Genomic DNA, 20231 nt, shown 5'->3' on the forward strand with positions numbered 1-20231 from the left:
ACTCATTTCTATACTTTAGCGTTTTGTTAAAAATATTCCCCGCCTGCTTTGACTGCCGCTCCTTCTCTCTCCCATACCGCCCCTCCGGCTGAGGGGGCGGGTCCAGGAGAGGCTGTTTTGGAAGTTTGCCTTGACGAAATTGGACATCGGACGTGGCCTACCTTGGAGGCGCTGCAGCAGAGGGATAGTGATCATCTCAAGACCCACGGCTGCCCAACTGTCCTAATGGCATCACATCTTGGACCTGGACTATTATACTCTCTGTTTATATTTAACTGTCACATGTTAACCTCTCGACATCCATTGCAGCTTGGTCATCCTAGAAGGGGGATTCCCCCATCTGCGGTCCCTTCTCAAGGTTTCTTTTTCCCTAATGGGTTTTTGAGTTTTTCCTTGCCCTGATGGGGGTTCAGATCAGGGGATGTCGTCTGTCGTCTATTGTCTGTCTTCTACTGTTGCCTGCTTGTTAAGCCCTTTGAGGCTCTTTTGTGATTAAGGGCTATATAAATAAACTTGACTTGACTTGACTTGACTTGACTACATAAACATCGAAACTATGTGAATAAACTTTAGATTCTCTTCTTTCATCAGAAAAAAATAATTAGTTTCTAGCCTTTTGAGGTCTTTATAAATTGGCAGTAGAACATAGGGTGGTTTGAGCGAATATTTTGACCAAAATTAGCTTTTTCTGCAGAGAAGCAAATTCAAGCAAAAGGGTGACATCCATATTTTTTGTTTGAGTGACATCTCAAACATCTCAACAGTTGATTACATGTATGAAGCAACAAATCAACACAGGTAAAAGAAGATTTATTCACATATTTAAAATATAACATATCATATCATCTATTTTCAGATGTTTGCATGTCTTTGAACTATTTGTCCAACTGTTTGATGTGTGCACATGCGTAATCTATAGACGTGTGTGTCTGTAAGTCCACCGATTGTGTCTGCACGCGTGCTTTTGTGTGCGTGCCAAATATTTAAGGACGAACAACAACAAAACCCTCACCAACGTCGCCCCTATCGTTCGCGACCGCGACAGATCCACAGCCAGACAAACTCTGTGCCAGTGTAAGCTGCCTGTATTTTTGTCTCTGCTGGATTCATCACCATTTTCCTCTGTTAGCGCGTATTTCAGCAACTTCTGTCTTCTTCATATCCAATCTGTTGCTACCGATCAGAGGAAAACAGAACTGTTGCCCCCTACCGGGACAGAAATACATTGCCTACAAGGCTGAAATTCACACACAAGATGCATACGACTGTGATCGTAGCTCCCAGACAAAAAACGGCAAAAGGCAGTCAACGTTACTATTTGAACAGACGACTGTAGAGGCAGATTTGTGCATTAAAACAATACATATCCTTACCAGATCAGATGAAGTGTCTTTAAAAAACAATTAAGCATTGAGACAGATTGACTGGCTTTTCCATCATAGTCAAAGGGGGAGTTCCCTGTCTTTTCTCTTTAAGCATCCCAAATGAGATGTCAATCACACTCCAAACAGCAGACTCTCAGTGAGCTGATTCCTTCTCGTGGTGAATGATAATGACTTCACTGGCAATGGGGGTGGTCAAGACCTCGACCAGGCTGAATCTGTGTGGATAAAGACCCATCAGACGGTGGGCGGAGAGCAGAACTAATCCTGCAGGGAGTGGAAGAGGCCTGGCCGTTATGCTAATGTAAGTTTGGCTCGGAAATGGATGGAACGAGCGTCACGCCAGAGTCTCTGCTTACCCAACTGTTCTTTGTGGGATTTTAGTCATTATGCTAGAGATCATGTAACGCAATCTGCCACTGCTAAGGAGCAATTGTTTGAGGTGAATACAGACTGAATGGTTCACTTGGGAATTTAATCCACACTTCCTCTTGCCATGCACTTTGCATGTTAATAACCATACAGAAGTGCCATGTCTTTAGAACACAACTGCTAAGTGGATAACAGTCTACTTAAAAGAAATAAGTCACAGTGAAGTAAAGGTAAAGCAGCCCGCAGCTTTTCAACTTCTTTGTTGTGGCTCCCTTCGCAATGCTCAAAAATTTTTAAAAGTGTTACAAATAACCGACTTTCTATGAGAACATGAATGCATCATGGCTGAGTTGTGACTGCTGACAGCATAGGCATGAGAAGAAAGAGGAAGCCACTGTTTGCTTTCTTGCGTTCTTTGAGACAGGACATAGACGTCTCTTTCCCCCGCGGTAAGTTAGAAATTAATATATCCCCCCGAAAAAAATGAACGTCTCAGAAGAAATAGTTTTCATTACTTTGTCTTCTCTGACAATGATGCTGGCTTACCTATATGCTTCATACAGTATGTCGCGAGAAACAACAAAAAAACATTGAAAGGCATTTTCAAAACAAACACCCATTTTCTGAAAAGTAATAATTTAGTTCGAAGTAGTCCTACATGTCTAATAGTGGTCTTCCCTTCAGTCCAGCCATGCACACGCCGGCCTCAAACCAGCAACCACGGAAGTCCAGTGATTGATACTTAAGTTGAGCAGCGTTAGCCAGCATGCTAAAAGTAAAACGCTTTCAATCACGCTGTTGTATGTTTTTTGAGTCACTAGTAGTGAAGTTTAACCAAAGTACGATCACAACCCTACCAGTTGGCATCTGTTACATATGCACACTGTACTTAGTATGTTTGTTGTATTCTGTTCGAACAGCTAAAATTAAGAAAGATTAAACCTTTATCAAGGAAGTTTATCATCCTTATATTTTGCACCTCCTGATAATTTTTCTTTTGTGGGTGGGGTAGCAAAATGGGTCTTTTGATAGTAAAGGGTGCCGACCCCTGTACTATATGGACAAAAGTATTGGTTCTGTAGTTGTACAGGCCAATTTTCCTTCATCTGTTTGCATTGTTTATCTGAAACTCTTGCTTTTCACTCCTCTTCCACTCGCAAATCCACACCAAAACACTTGATAGTCACAACATAGTTTCTTAGGCTTCAGAGGTTTTCACAGGTCAAAGTATAAGCGCTGGGGCAAGGAGTCGGTCACTGCAGTGTTAAACACAATGTTAGGGTTTGGTTTAGGGTCACATGCTAAACATAAGAAAACAATTTTTCTTGTGGTTTTTACCATGTAGCCGCCAATCTTGGTTGGAATATAGTAAGTATGTACATAACTGCCCAAGTGGTTTTTGACCTTAAGACCTCAGGGGTATAGTTCGCCAGTAACAAAGGAAAAAATATCTCATTGCAACAAACTAAATCAAGCCCTACCACAAAGCAATTTAACTGTAATTATTTTGTCAATATGCCCATGTATGGTTACGTAATAACCAACTAACAAGGGAATAATACCTGCTTTTTTATCTTGATTAACCTCCACCCACCATAACTAACTAAAATTCTTAAACTAAACATGTTTAAATTTAAAACAACAGTTCTGGTCCAAATGTGTTAACTCGTAAAGTTGCCTTTAATCTTGAATTGTTACATCTCCTCTCCCTTTGTCTTGCTCTTAAAATACACAGCTGCAGTAAAATGAGGACTGTGTCCTTGACTGTCTGTAGGTTTCTTCAGAATGAAAGGAAATAGAGTGTTTCAAAGAGGGAGCACCTCAGCTGACCTTATGATCTAAACTCTCTTGTCAGAGTTCATCATAGAAAAGCATGGAGGTGTGGATTAGGGACAGCAGATGAGGGGATCTGTCAGTGCCCATTTAAAGTAAGAAGTTCTCTTAAACAATACACTTCACTTCACCACACCTCTTGGCCACACAAGTACTCCCCAAAACCTCAGATCTCTCTACACGGGAGCTGCTTTCCTCTTCAGCTTCACCTCCCCCCAACATCCCACTCTTCACACAAACAACTGAAAATCCACTTTCTCCAGTCCACCTTTTCTATCGTCTATCCCCTCTGACCTCTACCTACTTTCTCCAGAATCATGGGAACATAATCCGCTAAATGAGAGGATTTGGCTCAGCAAAATGAACCACAAGCTCTAGACGAGCAAATTAACCACATTTGCCGCCCACCTACCCTTTACAATGCCAACCTACATAGCTCCCCTCACACATCCACCCGCTCCAGCTGGAGTTAAGATTAGCCTCACGGTGGGGAGTAGTGAATGGCTAAAACAAGCACCATGCATGAATTGACTTGCAGCAGGTTAAAGCACATGAATCATATTTGTCAAGCCCTTGTTATTCGTCCTTAAAACTTTAGAAGATACTGTTCAACATCTGAGGGTATGCAATGGGCCACGTTGTGGATATCGGGTTCCTCTAAATGACAGGAATGATGTATTCACATTCTAGGTATTATTTCCGCATGTAAACTTTCAGTGATGCGAGCCAGCTGTGTGTACCAGCATGGATGAAAAAGGAGGGCATTTCTACTCGCTTACAAACTACAACCCCTAACCAGCCCTGACCAGTGTCCCCCCAGGCTATCTTGGCAGTATACTATAAGAGGAACACATGCATTTCACCCAGCGAAACCCAAATAGCACAAGCTGGGACAAAAAAGTGCTTAACTCTCATTAGTGCCATTAAGCAACATTGTGGTAAACTCTTTTCCACTCAGACAAGACGACGCATGACAGAGGAGCATGCACAATTCATGACTACATAAACCACATGCTGTTGGTTATTTACTCTTTCATAATGAAATATGGATGAAGATGCAGCAAAGACCTCAGTGCTGCCGAATAGCTTACTGTGAACACTACTTTATCAGCTCCAACACTGACGTGACTACGCTCTCATCATGGTGGTCAGAGGGTCCACCATAGCATAGAGGGTGCATGAAACTCATAACCCAAAACTTTAATCATACTTAGTGTTTTAGAATTCCAGCACTTATACCACTGGCATTAATTTATCATCATCCATCAATATTTCAGATGTTGGGGCTACCTGATTTTCGTCTCCACAGTGATCTACAAAAACCCACAATGATTCTTTTTTACCTTTGTTATGGTCAGTACCCACATACTGGTTCTACTCTTTCCATTCTCAGGACATACTGTAACTACAGCAGTATTCCTTTAGTAAATGGTCCATATTCAATGTTTGGTAGGCTACATGAATAATATTAATATAGATTGATGAAAGAAACCATCAAACCCTTTCAGGCTGTGGCTCCAAAGTGACTGGTAAAAGCAGAACCACATAGCAGACACTTGAACTTCTCAGCGTTCTATTTGATGAATATGGTGGTTCACAAATCTCACTCATGAGAATTATTAAAAAATATAAAATAATAACACACTTATGTGACTCTAGACTAATGACGCCCGACTCACAGAGGAGCCATATTTAACTAAAGAAGTAAAAATGTTTAGACGCAGTCAGAGGAAATGGACCGTGGAGTTCGAAACCATCACCAGGCATGTAATGGTATTCCGTTGAGAAGTAGACATAACATTAAATTATCGGAAGAAATGTGCAGCCACAGCGCTGAAGGCAAAGTGGGGGACACACAGGAGCTACTGTTGCTTCACTTTTACTTCGTATAACCTATTTATGCACAGAGGTATCTTTTTTGGTTGACTCATTTATACCAACCCAGTAACAATAACATTCATTTTTTTGGCTTTATAATATTTAGCTTTAAAATGTGCATGTTACCAACCCCAATGGTCACTATGCTGTGTCTCAATGGGGGATTACCAGTATCGAAGACCTTGTGGATGAAAGTCCTGCTGAGTCTTTTATTGGGTCAAATAAGAGCTGGTGGTGTCACTACTCAAACTTGAGTACCAAAAGGCCAGTAGTTTAATAACAATACCACTCATCATTGACATGATACGAAAGAAAACAAGAACATTTTTTGAGCATTGCTGTTTGAAATTAGATTTTTGTGGCTAAATTTTGTTAATGAAAATTCAACCATTGTTGAAGATGTGCTATATGTTATGTAGCACATCTGGGGCCAGCTGAAGCAACGACTGTATGCTCGTAGCCCACCCCCACGTGACCTGGCAGAACTGTTTGTAGCACTTGTGGAGGAGTGCATCAGAAAAACACGGATGTGGCTGGAGGGGCCCAGCAGAGGCGGGAAAACCTGCTTTTCATTCAGGTTTTCAGTTAATAATGTGAGAAGACGAGAAATGCATTTTGAAATACAAAACGTGAATTCTGCATATTAGCTTTGTCTGGCTTGAAATAACATGAAAATAAATGTGACCAAAAAGAGTAGCTCTTGGCCGTTTTCATTTTGTAAAAGTAGCTCTCACAACACAAAAACCTTGGTGACTCCTAATACAGCCAGTAGTACGTACATTTAAACATTTACACTGCATGTATATGAGCCGTATTGGTATCAGTATCGGCTGATTTCACTCATGGTTTATCGGTATCGGCAGCATAAAACCTTGATCGGAACATCCCTAATTAAACAACTTATTCATTAAAATTCAAACCATTTCCATGTGAATCATTCTCAGTGCATTTTAATCATATTGATCATTTTTGCATAACTGGATCAGCATGCATTGAGCCTCCTAAACATTGTGTGTTAAGAGAGTTAATGATGGATAAGACTGACCTCGTCAATAGCGATGGGAGTCTCAAGAGGCGCAATCGATCCATTGGGGTCATCTTTTTTAATGGGGCTCCTGGTGTTAAGGTCAGGTCACAACACAAGAGATCTATGCGTCTGCATCCTTCCACATAGATTTATACCTTCTCATACAGGACCTTGGCTTGCACATATATCGAGTAGTCTTTGTGTAACCTTGGCCAGTTCTGGGTGACATGAACACAATGCCTTCTTCATCATTAAAAGACAAAAGGACAAAAGACCAACAAAGCAAAAGGAAAACAGAGTCAACATGCCGTTTTACTGTTGACTGCGTATTTATTTTTGGTCATCGTAATGTATCTCCACACCAGCCGGTCCTCTCTAAGTTACTAAATCTACCACTTCTTGCAACTCGGAGGGCACACATCGTTTGTCCAACCATCGAATTACAGAATTACGCGCTACCTACAATTTAAGCATTGTGTTAATTTTCAGTTAACAGTACACAAACAGTGGTAACGGTAACCTGCATTGACAGGCCAAAACATTAGGTAGACTTGCACAGTAGCACAACAGCAGCATCACACATTCTACATGTGTGGCTGACATAAGCATACTAAAATATTACACCCCTCTCAATACTTTGCAGTATGCACCTTACAATCTGAAAATTATTTCATAACTATACGGTGCATTTCACAAGACAGCGGACACAATCGTGCATCAGTCACTGATGGTGTTTTTTTCATGTTTGGTTTGGCTGGTGATATAAAGTCAGTTGGAAAATTGCTTGTATTGCTGAAAGTGGTGCTTTAAAAAAATTTAGAAAAATAGAGTCATCAAGGATGACAGATTATTTCCCTGTTTGCCATGTTTGCACAATTCACCACCTTCACACAGCTCATTAACAATAATTAAAGTATAAAGTCTCAAGGATCACTTACACACATACACAGTTCACATAAAGCTGAATAATAAACAATATATATAACAAGTTCTGATCATGCCAAGTCAATTTTCGACTTAGAATAATGTATAGATTTAAACCATGCACACTTCCAGTTTATACCCCCTCGCCCCAAGTACGGATATGGATACAGATAATTTGGATACAGATAGTAGCGCACTCGCTCATCCGTAGCACCTACCTTGAATGTGGTGGAAGAGTGGGTGGCTACTACAAACATCATTCCTGGGGTGAGAGACATATTTTCCAGGTCATGTGAAGTTGCTGTTTTGACTAAGATGAGACTAGAAAGGAGTTATTTTTCAGCCCACATTGACCCGTATAAAACAGACACTTCTCCACTTCTCGGTAAGCATGCAGACATATTTGAGAGACGGGATCACAGCAACAGCCAGACAACTTGGCACCTTCTTTTTTAGTTGAACCATGCAGCTCACTTCTCTGGGGGCCTCAAGGTAAAATAGCACCAACTCCACACCAATTAGTCAGAAAGAAATTGCTCTTCACTTTAAGTTATTGCTGGAAATGACCAAAGGATACACATTAAGTCTCCAGCTGTACTTTTTTTTTACCTTTTATCAGCTAAAATAAGGTATTTTAAAAGGATGACCAGAAGTAACATCTAATTTATCTATAATCCATTCAGCATTTTCGATAAGCACAATTGCACAATTTCAAAACAAATATTGAATTGGACTCCATTTTGTCCATAGGTATGAATGTGACTGTGAATAGTTGTTAGTCTATATGTGCCCTGTGATTGGCTGGCGACCAGTCCAGGGTCTACCCCGCCTCTCGCCAGAAGACAGCTGGGATAGGCTGTGTTTCACACAGCTGACTTTCGTGCAATTGCTGTTTGATCAAATCTGATTTTTTTGCAATCCCACAACTAGTCCAGGATATATTCCATATGTTGTGCTAAATCAGCTTGGATAGGCTTCAGCCCTGAAGCAGATAAGCAGAATTCTCTTGTATGGAATTTATTGTAGCTGATGTAGCATTAGCGTCACATCTTGAAGCTATTGGTGTGCACTGCTTATCTGGAGGCACTGTTGATTCAGTCTCTACTAAACTGTGGGATCAAGAAGAACAACATGGTATTTGTCAAAGGCCCATCCGATCACAAGTAGACAAGAAGTACTGGCTTGATCCATTCTGATCAGAAACTTGACATCATGCAAGCTTACATCGATCAGTCAGTCTGGAATTAAAGGACATTTTCTCACTGGTGGTTTGTGGCACCGTTGCTTGCCGATTGCCTCTGCAAGAATTACATTAAATTTAATTTAGAATTGCATTTAATTTCCACAACTAAAATAATCTGAAAGTTAATGGCCAATGAGAAATGTAACTTCCTTCCAAGTACCCAAAGTCAGTCGCTAAGGTAAATGAGTTGGATGACTCATGAATTTATAATTGGCAGTAGAAGCAACCGTGTGTGATAACAGCAGTAGATAGTGTGTTAATGGCCCCACAAGAAACGTCACTTCATCATGACTTAATTAGCTTTACCTTCATTAACTTTATCTTAATAACTCTCTGCTAAAATTAATGAGTCATTGAGCTAATGAGGACGTCTTAAGTTGCACTGAGACAGACCGTTTCATGCTGTTCAATGGCAACTTAAGCAAATGCCAAATGATCACTTCGTTTTTGTCCTTCAGGCTCATAAGGATGGATGGATAAGGATTTTGAATGGCATTTAAGGTGCAACGGATTTCACACTACTTTCCTGGAATGCATGTTGGGTCTATGTGAGAACATGCTCTGGCTTGTCCGCACGTGTGTGTGTCTCAATGAGGTTGGACAGCGTGATGTAAAGGACCATTTCCAGCCTCCCGCCTGCATAACCAGAAAAGGGCAAATGTGACACTTGGTCACAGTTTGCAAACACAAGCGTCCAATGGGACATGTTGGGTCAGCCAAATGAACTGATGACAAAAAGAAACGTGGTTGCTAAGAAAAGCCAAAGACAACAGTCAACAGTAACATCATTCAAATAAAAAGGATGGCGCAATAAGGAGGACTGGGGCTAATAGACGGTAATAGAGGTAAGGAAAAACAGATGTATAACAACATGAGGGCAGGTCTTCCAAAAACCTCAAATGTAGCAGTTACCAAATACTTTGGAATAGATTGGCCAATCTACAAACTTACACTAAATTAAAGAAGGGCATTTTAAAACAAAATAACTCCTGGGGAATATACTTGTGGTAATCAGGAACATGACACAATATGCAACAACAGTAAACAACTACATAAAAACATCCTGCAAGGCTGTCAGCAATTTGTACCTGGGGACTGGAGTCTTGTGCTGGAAGACACAGCCATCCCAATGAGAATGAACATTGTAAGTCTATGCTGCTGTTTTTGATGGAAGTAGTGTAAGCTCCTGAGCTGGTACTGGAAATAAATGCACTAGAAGATAAGTTTCGGTCATGTTTTAAATAATCAAAACACGGCAAGATACCGTAAGTATTACATGTTATCATCAATGTACTTGTGTGATGACAGCATGTATATTAAACCATACAATGTTGTTGGAGTCTTCCTAGTTGAAATAGGTACCTCCCAATGACGTGCCTTTTTAGCTAGCTTATATTAACTCATTTTATTTCATTAGAATAGACAGAAAAGGAAATATATGTGTAAAATATGTGTTCATGTTTCACATAAGGCTAAGTAGCATGTGCTCCAAAGCATTTTGAGAACAACCTAATATGATTAGCATGTTCGCCTCATAATTGGAAGATTGTGAGTTTGTATCTCTTGGAACATCTGTGTAGATTTTGCATGTTGTGCGTGTGTTCTCACCGGTAATTTGCATGCTAGGTCTGGCGACCAGTCCAGGGTGTAACCCTCTCACCCAAAGACAGTTCGGGGAGGCTCCAGCATACCTGCGACCCTAGTGATTACAAGTGGTATTAAAAAAGAATGGATGGATGGCTCAAGTCATATATTGTAGTCGACTTGATACAAAAAACACCATTCACCATACAATCACTATTCACATTCTCTGGAATGCCCTCCACTGACAAACAAAACGTAAGCAGTACCACATTGGCCGGATAGTTTGTGTCTGCTTCCTTAACAAACGAGGCTCGAGTGACGGAAATTTTGACTGCCTGCCTGCAAACACTCAACTAAAAGAATTGTTTGCTAGTGTGGCTACAACAATGCCAGATTGCGGTGGAAGCTGACTGGCAGCATGTTATATTTTAGTCATCTTAAGGCTCAATTAGCTTACCACTCACTGACCCTAAGAGTGTGTGAAGTGCATTTAATGAGAGGAAATAAAGTGTCACCATCCCTCGCTTCATCAGGACAATGAGATGACTGCTGAAGTGACAGACTATTATTGTATATACTTCTTTTATTAGAGTGAGTCCTCCCTTTTCTTTCTTTGCCGCTATTTTACAGTCAAATTGGTTGATTTTAGAATAGCATAACTTCAGTGTCATAGAAAAATGATGATTTTTTTTTAAGTTGTTTTGCCTTTTATTAATTTGGAATCTGCGCACTAGTAGAAAAATAATTTCTTAAATTTTATAATATTTGTTGTTGAGTGATTTGTAGCGACTTCAAATTGTCCATAAGTATGAATGTGAGTGTGAATGTTTGTTTGACTATATGTGCCCTGTGATTGGCTGGCGACCAGTCAAGGGTGTACCCCGCCTCTTGCCCGAAGACGGCTGGGATAGGCTCCAGCATACCCCTGGACCTTAGTGAGGACAAGCGGCATAGAAAATGCATGGATCTATGTCCTTTTTTGTTGATTGTTCGAAATAGACAGAAAAAGTATGTATTTAAATATTCCTGTTTAAACATAAATAAAAATGTTAAATCATGAATCATTTAACTCCAGAATTCAGATATTTGGAATTTCCAACAGATAATTCTGTGGAACAAATTGCTTGTTTAAGATACTAAATATGGTTATTACCATATTAGCATTTATTCCTCACATTAGAAGTTATCAAACACATTTTAGAACTGTAATTATGATTGGACTTTTTTGTCCAAGGTTATCACACTGTCAGAGCTGGACAGAACACAAGCCACTTTTGCTTGGAAACCAGTCTAATTTTACAGGATCTGGTTGAGCAGTAGCAGACGAGTTATGCTAACCCCACTTGACCTCACCTCCATGTGGGAACAGTCAGCTGCACTTAATGAGGTATCCTGGTAGTGTACTCCCAGGAACGGAAACCAATGCGCGTGTGATGTAGATGTGACGTTGCTGCATAGACCGAATGACAGGAGACTGAATGCGTATGTGTGATGCAGACGCTCCTTATGACCTACTTGTATCATCGGATTTAAAATTATGCTCGCGTCTCTGAATGTGTTATACCCCTACACTGTGCTGATCTTTTATGACAGCACTGATATTCACAATATCGTCACAATATTTTCATTTCTTATTCCTGCTCCCTGTTTAATGAGTTTGAATGGCCTTTGAGCCAAAATCCTTAAGGTTTGTGTAGTTAAAGGTCATATTTCTCTAATTTAGGGTGCATTCAGAGTTGTCTTGTTTGGATCTGTTTAAATCAACTGAGGTGTGTTTTATTCTGCCTGTACATGTGAGAACAAGATCATGTGAGCCTTGGTCTGCACTAAACAAGTGGACCAAGACCGCTTGTGAAATGGGTCTCTTGCAAGTCCACTCTGGTGTGGTTTGGTTCACTTGAAGGAACTCTACAAGTACTAAGCGTCTCGAAAACAACTTGTCTCCGTGGAGGTTTGCAGCAAAAAGAAGCTCTCACGCCTTTCAGATACTCACTTGTGAGAACTATGTGAGAATACTTCCATCTTCTTTTGATTAGACTTAAATGATTCATGTATGCAGCTTGAAGCATTGGTTTCAGGTTCTTTGGTGCGTTCACACTGTGACAGACACATCGGTTTTATTTTAGTCACTGTTACAGTTTGAAGATTGATGAGGACACTGACAATTTCCAATAGACATATGTTCTTATTTTTTTAATGGATGCCCCCAAAATGATTTATGTAGACTGTATCATGTTACAGTGACATACAAGTGTGCATTCACCAACTCGTTTGACTTTAGAGTTGACATTGTTGAGCAGAGTTATGATCGCCGGTAAAGAAACAGTCTTCTACATAGATAAAATACAGCTCCATATAAACAAACTGCATGTACTATACGACGACATATTGACTATCTACAGACGAACATGCTCATTACAAGCCTCTGCAGACTCCATAAAAGCCGCAAGTTTATTACCAAACACTTCATAATTCCATTAAGTGGGCTGCCATCATGAACCACACCCCAACACACTTGCTCTTCATTACTGCCCCTATTTACGACACATACACTCTCCCTACGTTCTCTTTTCAGATGGCATTTTTTCTTCCCCTCAAATGGAATCTTAGACAGACAATACAGTACAGTAATCCCACGTTGATTGTGTGGTGAGTTGGTTCAAAAACCGACAATGGTAAGTGAATTTCCACAAAGTACGATTCCTTATTCATAATAAAACATACTTATTCCAGCCCAAAACTCAACTCTGAATCCCCAATGTCACTTCCTGTCAACACGTCTGGACGACCTTTATTAAAACAATAACAAGCACTAGTCTTATTTTCTCATTATAAATACTATTTTGGGTCATATGCATGGAAATATGACTATTATTTCTTGTCTAGAAGAACCTAATAATAATAAAAATCATAACAATCATAATTAAAAAATCATAATAAAATCAATAATAAAAAACATTGTTGTAACTCACTTGGTAAACATACTGTGTCAGGGAAACACACAATTTGCTAATCTAATATCAATAAAACAAGCTTCAAGCTACAAGCTAGGAAATAATGTTCACTTACAGTAAATGCAGATCCACAGAACGCCGCCTTGTTGTGTTGAGCACCACTAAATATGTGCACATATTTCCTTCCTTAATAGTCTGATGTAAAAAGGTACGTGTGTTAGTAAAAATGTTGATGTGTATGACACACTCACCTGGGAAGAGAGGGTGATGTCATCCACTCTCAGAGGAGGACAGGCGCGAGCGTTGGGCATGCCCGTCTGCTGCCCGCGCCTACGGGGAGAGTGGGGGGAGTGAACAGCAGGGGAGTACAGTGAGAATGTAGGCAGATAGGCACAGATGTGAAGGGCACCCATTTCAACTAGTGAAAATTATGGCACACAGAGGGTTCAGAGGGTTTTGTGTCATTGGCAGTGTTCCACAAAAATACTGTACACTCACCAATCATCACATGAGGGACACCTTCAGCAATGTTTTATTCAAGCGTGACCAAAATGCATTGAACCTCGAAACAAGAACTCATCCATCCATCCATCCATCCATTTTAAGATAAGTAAGATGAGCTTGCATGATGTTGTTAAATACTGTAGTACAATATACTGTACTGTAATACAATATGGGATATTTAAAGAGGGCTAAAACATTTCTGTCCCTTAGTGGGGGTATTAGTGTAAAGTTAACTACTGTTGCTAAAAAACAATAAAACATTCTACCATTGTTTTGATCATTGCTGCTGCTTACAGTTGGAGTCTTAACTGAATTCTGAATTGGAATCTCATTTTTACTGAGAAGTTGTGGTTTAAATTTGCTTTTGTTTCATATGCAAATTGATTGTAACTTTATAAATCATAACAACATAATGTTTACCCCCTTTTTAATACTAATCTAAGACAAATTAGGTTAACCTTTAAGTCCAAACATGAACTTTGGCTCATCCGGTTGGGTTTCTTTTGCCATAGTTGAGTCTCCAGGGAGTCCATGTGGATTAAATATTTAAGCAGGGGTTAGGAGTGAAAAAATATACAATACGGTTGTTGACTTTAGATGACTTTAAGATTGATTTCTTAGAGTGGATCCTTGGATTGGACCCAAAGAGTCAACATCTGTCATGAATTTCCATCCCATCCATTATGGCGCTTATCCTCAATAGGCGGGGTAGACCCTGGACTGGTCGCCAGCCAATCACAGGGCACATATAGACAAACAACCATTCACACTCACATTCATACCTATGGACAATTTGGAGTCACCAATTAACCTAGCATGTTTTTGGAATGTGGGAGGAAACTGTAATACACGGAGAAAACCCACACATGCTCCAGAGATGCTCCAGCGGAGATTCGAACACAGATCTCCCTAATCTCCTGACTGTGTGGCCTACATTGTCATGAATTGACCAAATTCATTAATAATACTAACTTTCCAGACACACAAAGTGCTTCCCACTGAGAAGCCATTATTCATTTGGTGCTAATCTACATTTGTAGCCACAGCTGCTTTCTGGTGAACTAATGGAAACGTAGCTGCCAATTTACACCAACACTTTGTGGACGACCTGCTCTACCTCCTGAGCCGCTGTTGCCCTATAAATAGGTCTTTTTTTTTTTCGGAAGGTATAGGTATGATCGCTTGCACGGCTGTTGGACACATCATCTTCAACACTCACTGAACTTGTCAGTGTAGTTGTCAGTCCAGTGCAGGTCCAGTTACAGTGTGTTTCCATCTCAGGTTGAAATAATAAATAGTGAAGCAGGGCATGTTAGATTAGAGCGACTGGTGTGTATTTTTCATCCAGCTGCAGACAAGGGCTGCATACTGACGCTTATGCCCCACAGATGGTTCCACTCACTCGAGTCAGTTACAGGGCGTCTTTCCATCTTGGCAATTTGATATAGCTGAAGGCTGTTAGGACTGTGTTGTGGGAGAATGTTTTTAAAATAGTGGTGCTGTCCTGTCAACAAGAGTTACCTTAATACTTTACACTGCTGTAATAAGTCCTCCCACTAGTATAGTGACACCATTTACTGTATAATATATACTGTACAGTAGCACATAAAGGGCATAGCACGGAATACTTTGGAAGAGGTGCCAGAAGACTTCAGGGAGGTGCAGCTTGAGAAGCATAAAGAAAAACATATTATTCCGTCCTGCTAAGATAACTTCAATTAGGTTTAAAAGCAAAATTAATGTATTTACCTCCATTGGTCATTATGACCACATGTTCGGCACTTTTTATGGGATTGAGATTAGAATACTCCCAAATGGCAGCTTGTGTAGAAGATATTGTTTGAAGGTTTTGTTTAAAAAACAAATAAAATCTCAGCCACTGGTCAAAATGCAAGGTAGCATGATACGGGAAGTAGTTCCACTTCATCATTTGAAATCCCCCAAAATAACTGCATCAGATCCATGACAGCAGATCCGGTTTCTTTTACAGTTACTTTTGTATTTTTGTTGTATATATAAGCTTTATATATATAAAAGCTTTATTTTTAATAACAAACCCTATATTTGTGTGTGGACGAGAGGTCAGAACGCATAGAAATAGAAAAATATGTGTGTCTGTGTAGACAATTCCTAAATTGTTTTTATTGTGCTGTGGCCTTTACAGGGAAAATAATAATACATAAGTGTCAGTATTTTAAAATATATATTATATAATCATTACATTACATCATTACAACATAAATTAATAAGTGAAATAGAAAGTTTAGTGATAGTTATTGTATAAAAATATATCTAAGATTTATTTATCTGTAATAAATAGAATGAATGAATTTAATGAATTACTGTTAGAGCCTTGTTTGATTTAGGCCATTAAGTTTAATTAAAAGCTTGTAAAACCTGTGACCCGGCCACTGTTGTCATACCCCAATACACACTGGGAGCTAAACTCCATCAATAGCAAGATGTTGATATGTACAGACACATAATTAGCTGTATTTGAATAAGGCTAATTACTTTGTGGTCATGATGAATACGTTCAAATAAAGCATTTGCAGAGCCATGCCTCACTTCAACTGTTCATTGTGTACTTTTTGGGGGGAAGACAGGACAATGAATTAATGTTTTTTTTTTATCACCAGTGTGTGTGTTACAGTTGTTCTTTGCCCCTTTGCCCTTTTGAATTTCATGGCTTCACTCTATCACGGTTTTTCAAATATATGCAGTTAAAGTGCAGATATGAAACGATATTGAAAGATTTCAATTCTGCATGCCGATGGGGGTCCAATAGTCCTGTGATGACAACTTTACAGCCTTGATGAGCACAGAGTGCAACAGGAAAAAGAACATGTGCTGACTTTAACTTCAATGGCATCACTCATACTTGGGTAAAAAATACATTTCTGATAACAGATTACTATTACAGATGTTAACCATTCCACACATACTGGATTGACAAGACACATGCTATTGATTATACGCTAATTAAATATTAGAACAGTGTATTACTGCAATATATTATTGCTGTGGTCTCCTCAATAACTTGTATTAGAATGAAGACTTTCTGGAGATTTATCCAGGACGCACAGAACTGAATTGTTGGGGTGACCATCGGTTTAATAGTTTATACCGAGGCCATTTTGGTCCAGGAAATTTTTTTAAGACAACGCCTCTCGTATCAGATGACCTCATTTGCAAAACTGACATGTGGCTGCTGAAAACAGATCTGACTGGTCATGGAAGCCTGCTTTGTGCATGGAGGTTTGCTTAGTGTCGTTAGTATTGATTGGCTAGTGTCGTAAGTATTGATTGGCTACTATATTGACATAATTTCAAGTGTCTCTTGGCATTTCCTTATGCTCACTATGACCTTGTTGGCATGTACTCTTGAATACAGTATATCCAGCTAATACTAGATGGTGGCCGAGCATCCTTTGAGGAGATGCTTCAATTGATGCCTCTCTTCAGTTAACTGAGCAATGGTTTAAAAGTAAATAACCATCTGGGTTACAAATTAAAATGTTGGAATTGGCCAGAATATGGCTGAGTGCTGCTTTTGGGAGTATAATGAGTGGCCAGCATCCAGCAGCTCTACCTGTGCATGCATTTTTCAAATGTTTGTGACACTGCTGAGTTGTTACACTCGTTGACAGTGAAACACCAACTATAATAACTTCTGCCTGAACTTGATTCGTAATGCAGAGTAGAGCTTGGAGGAGGGCAGAGAGCCACGCCCATAATGAAGACCGCTCTTCTGTGTCATCACAAAAGAACAGTTTTGCAATGCCCCCTGAAACCAAGCATTTTGAATCATCTAAAAAAAAATTTAAGGCTAACTTCCATATGCACAAATCTCATTATCTGAAACTGTGGCATTGTTTATCTCGAAAATACAACATTGTAACTACATTTATAGGTCAGAAAAGTGGGAAAAGCTTAATAGGATCCCTTTAATACAGCTCAATCGGATGATACAGCTCAAGATGGTTGTGACCAGTAAATCATCCAATCACCTATATGTTTCAGAAAGTGCCTTATTCCCAGCACAACTTGTTGATCCAGGCTGGTTTTTCTGCAAAATGGATACAGCGAGATAGAAACTGTGTGGTCCACATGCAGTGCCAATGCTGGCTATGTGTCTTATAAATGTTTCTGTATTTGTACAACGTTTTGATGAACACCACATGAATTTCCAAGTATCTGTTTCTGGGTTTGTATTTTTTTAACAGTAACAGTAGATTCAGCTTTGGGAGTAGTTACTGGTTGTGAAAATATGTTATGCAAAGGATCAAAGTACTTGATCAGGAATACAGTAGGAGGTCATCATTTTCCCACACCATTGTAGCTGTCTTGTTAGGTTTTTCTCTTTCACACTCAGCCAAAGTCAGCAGCTGGTTGTGGCACTGTTAGTCTGTTTGTGAACATAAGTGTTTGTCAGAACATCTAATGGCAGTGGTCCCAAACTATTTTGGACCCGCAGACTGGCTGAAAGGGGTTGGGGTTGTACATTTTACCAAGCTAAAATTATTTATTTATTATGTACATAATGTGTACGACACCTATGACATCAACTTATAAGTACAAAATGAAAACAAATCATTTTAAACATTGGTGATAGAAGAATGAGAAAACTACAGCGTAAGTCTTATCAGTGCAACGTCGGAAAACAGAGCTATGGTGCATTCAAGGCCCATCGAGTCAAAGTGAGAAGATTTGCTGCTCACCGAAATACAAAGAAACCGAACAACATAAACGTCTAACAGTGTATTATTTTTTGAAGAAAATAATAGCCCTTCAAAAATTGCCACGCGTATACATAGAACTTGACGTACATGTTTACACAATAAATTTATTGAAAGTGTCCTTTTCAAATTAAAGGTTACCTATTATGCTTTTCCCTTTTCTAACCTACAAATGTTGTTACAATGTTGTATTCTCGTGTTGAATGATGCCAAAGTGTCAGATAATGAGGTTTACGCATTTGGAAGTGAGCCCTGAAAGACGTTTTGAGTGGGTCTGCACAGTTTTTTTGTAACACTGAGTCCTACTGATGTCAAAGCAGATTGCTTGCACCTAACGTGGACCTATGTATCCGGAAGTCCTCAGGAACAGGTGGAGTAAATTAAACACACCGTTTGGGTTGGAAACATAACTCTATTGAAATACAGCTGGAATAGGTGCAGAATCTGGAAGATCTAGAAAGCTTTCTGTGTGGGTTATGGTGTTTAGTGCTCTATAGGAGTCCATAATGCAATACAAAGTGCCAAAAATGAGCATAATAGGTTTTACAGTCAGTGGGACAAGGCCCGGTAGTTGGGGACCCTTGCCTCGAGATGGCTTTTGAATGACAAATAAGTCACATGAAATGTGAATAGCAGAGCAAAAAGTGGCAAAATATATTGCTTTCAAACTCCACCTGTGTCTTTTTTTTAATGGCCACTTGTCCACAGGTGGCTGTGACGTGTGAGACATGGTGTTGATTTACACACACACACCAGGTGCTACACATGGTACCAAGTAGAAAAAAACAGTCTGTATTGATTGGAAGAGAAACAGAGGTGTTGAACAAAAGAAAGTGTCATGAACGTGGATAAATATTTTCTCAGTACACCAGAGGTGATTGGCACCCAGTGTGGCCTTTTAAACACACAAAGCAACACATATGGTGCTTACATTTACATCCTGCAATGGTACTCCTTCTTGATACTACTGGTAATAGTTTTCATCTAGTTAACAGTTTAACAACGAGGTGCCTTGTGAGGTGTTATTCAGCTAAATGTTTCTGGGGCCCTCATTTTCAGAAATCTTAGGACCAGACACGGCTGATTTATGTCTTAAGTGTTGTTGTTGTTGTTATTTTATATATGACATAAGTGTCCAAACTTTTTCCACTGAAGGTCGCATACATAAATTGTAAAAGCATATGTGGGCCACTTCTACATATTTTTTACTACACATTAAAGATGCTAAAACCAATTAGCTGTCCAACAAAAAACATACATTTTAACTTTGGGTTTTAGGTGACAAAGCAAATTATTATTGGTATATCTGACACAGTACTACAGTATATATAAAAAATAATGTATGTTTGTTTGACAAATTGTAATAAGCCAGTGCAAAACAAGCTGTGGTCTGTAATTAAAAAATTTAAGATAAAAAACGTCAAAGAATTCCCAAACTCCCCACTGTTTGGGAACCACTGGTGTACAGGCTAAAAGCTGCATGTGATAATTTTCGCCCCTCCATGAGTTGTTAGTGGCTGCAGACTCCATACGAAGGTCATCTGTCTGGCCTCTGCACCTGGTCAATGAGAGCAAATGAGCGGTCAGTCATCTCGGGACAATGGCCACAGTGTGTGTGTTTAAACATCACTAAATCAGAGTGAAGCACTTCCAACCACTCCCACTCCGCCAAACAACTGCATCGTTACAATGTCCATGCATCCTGTTGCTGTCAGCGTCTTCTCCCTCTGAAAAAAAACACCCAGACTCCTGCCAACCCTTTTATTTTGCTTGCTCTCACCTGGACCCCTC

This window comes from Doryrhamphus excisus, linkage group LG1 (assembly GCF_037039965.1).
Source record: "Doryrhamphus excisus strain RoL-2023G ecotype Guam linkage group LG1, RoL_Dexc_Guam_v1.1, whole genome shotgun sequence".
Taxonomy (NCBI): Eukaryota; Metazoa; Chordata; class Actinopteri; order Syngnathiformes; family Syngnathidae; genus Doryrhamphus; species Doryrhamphus excisus.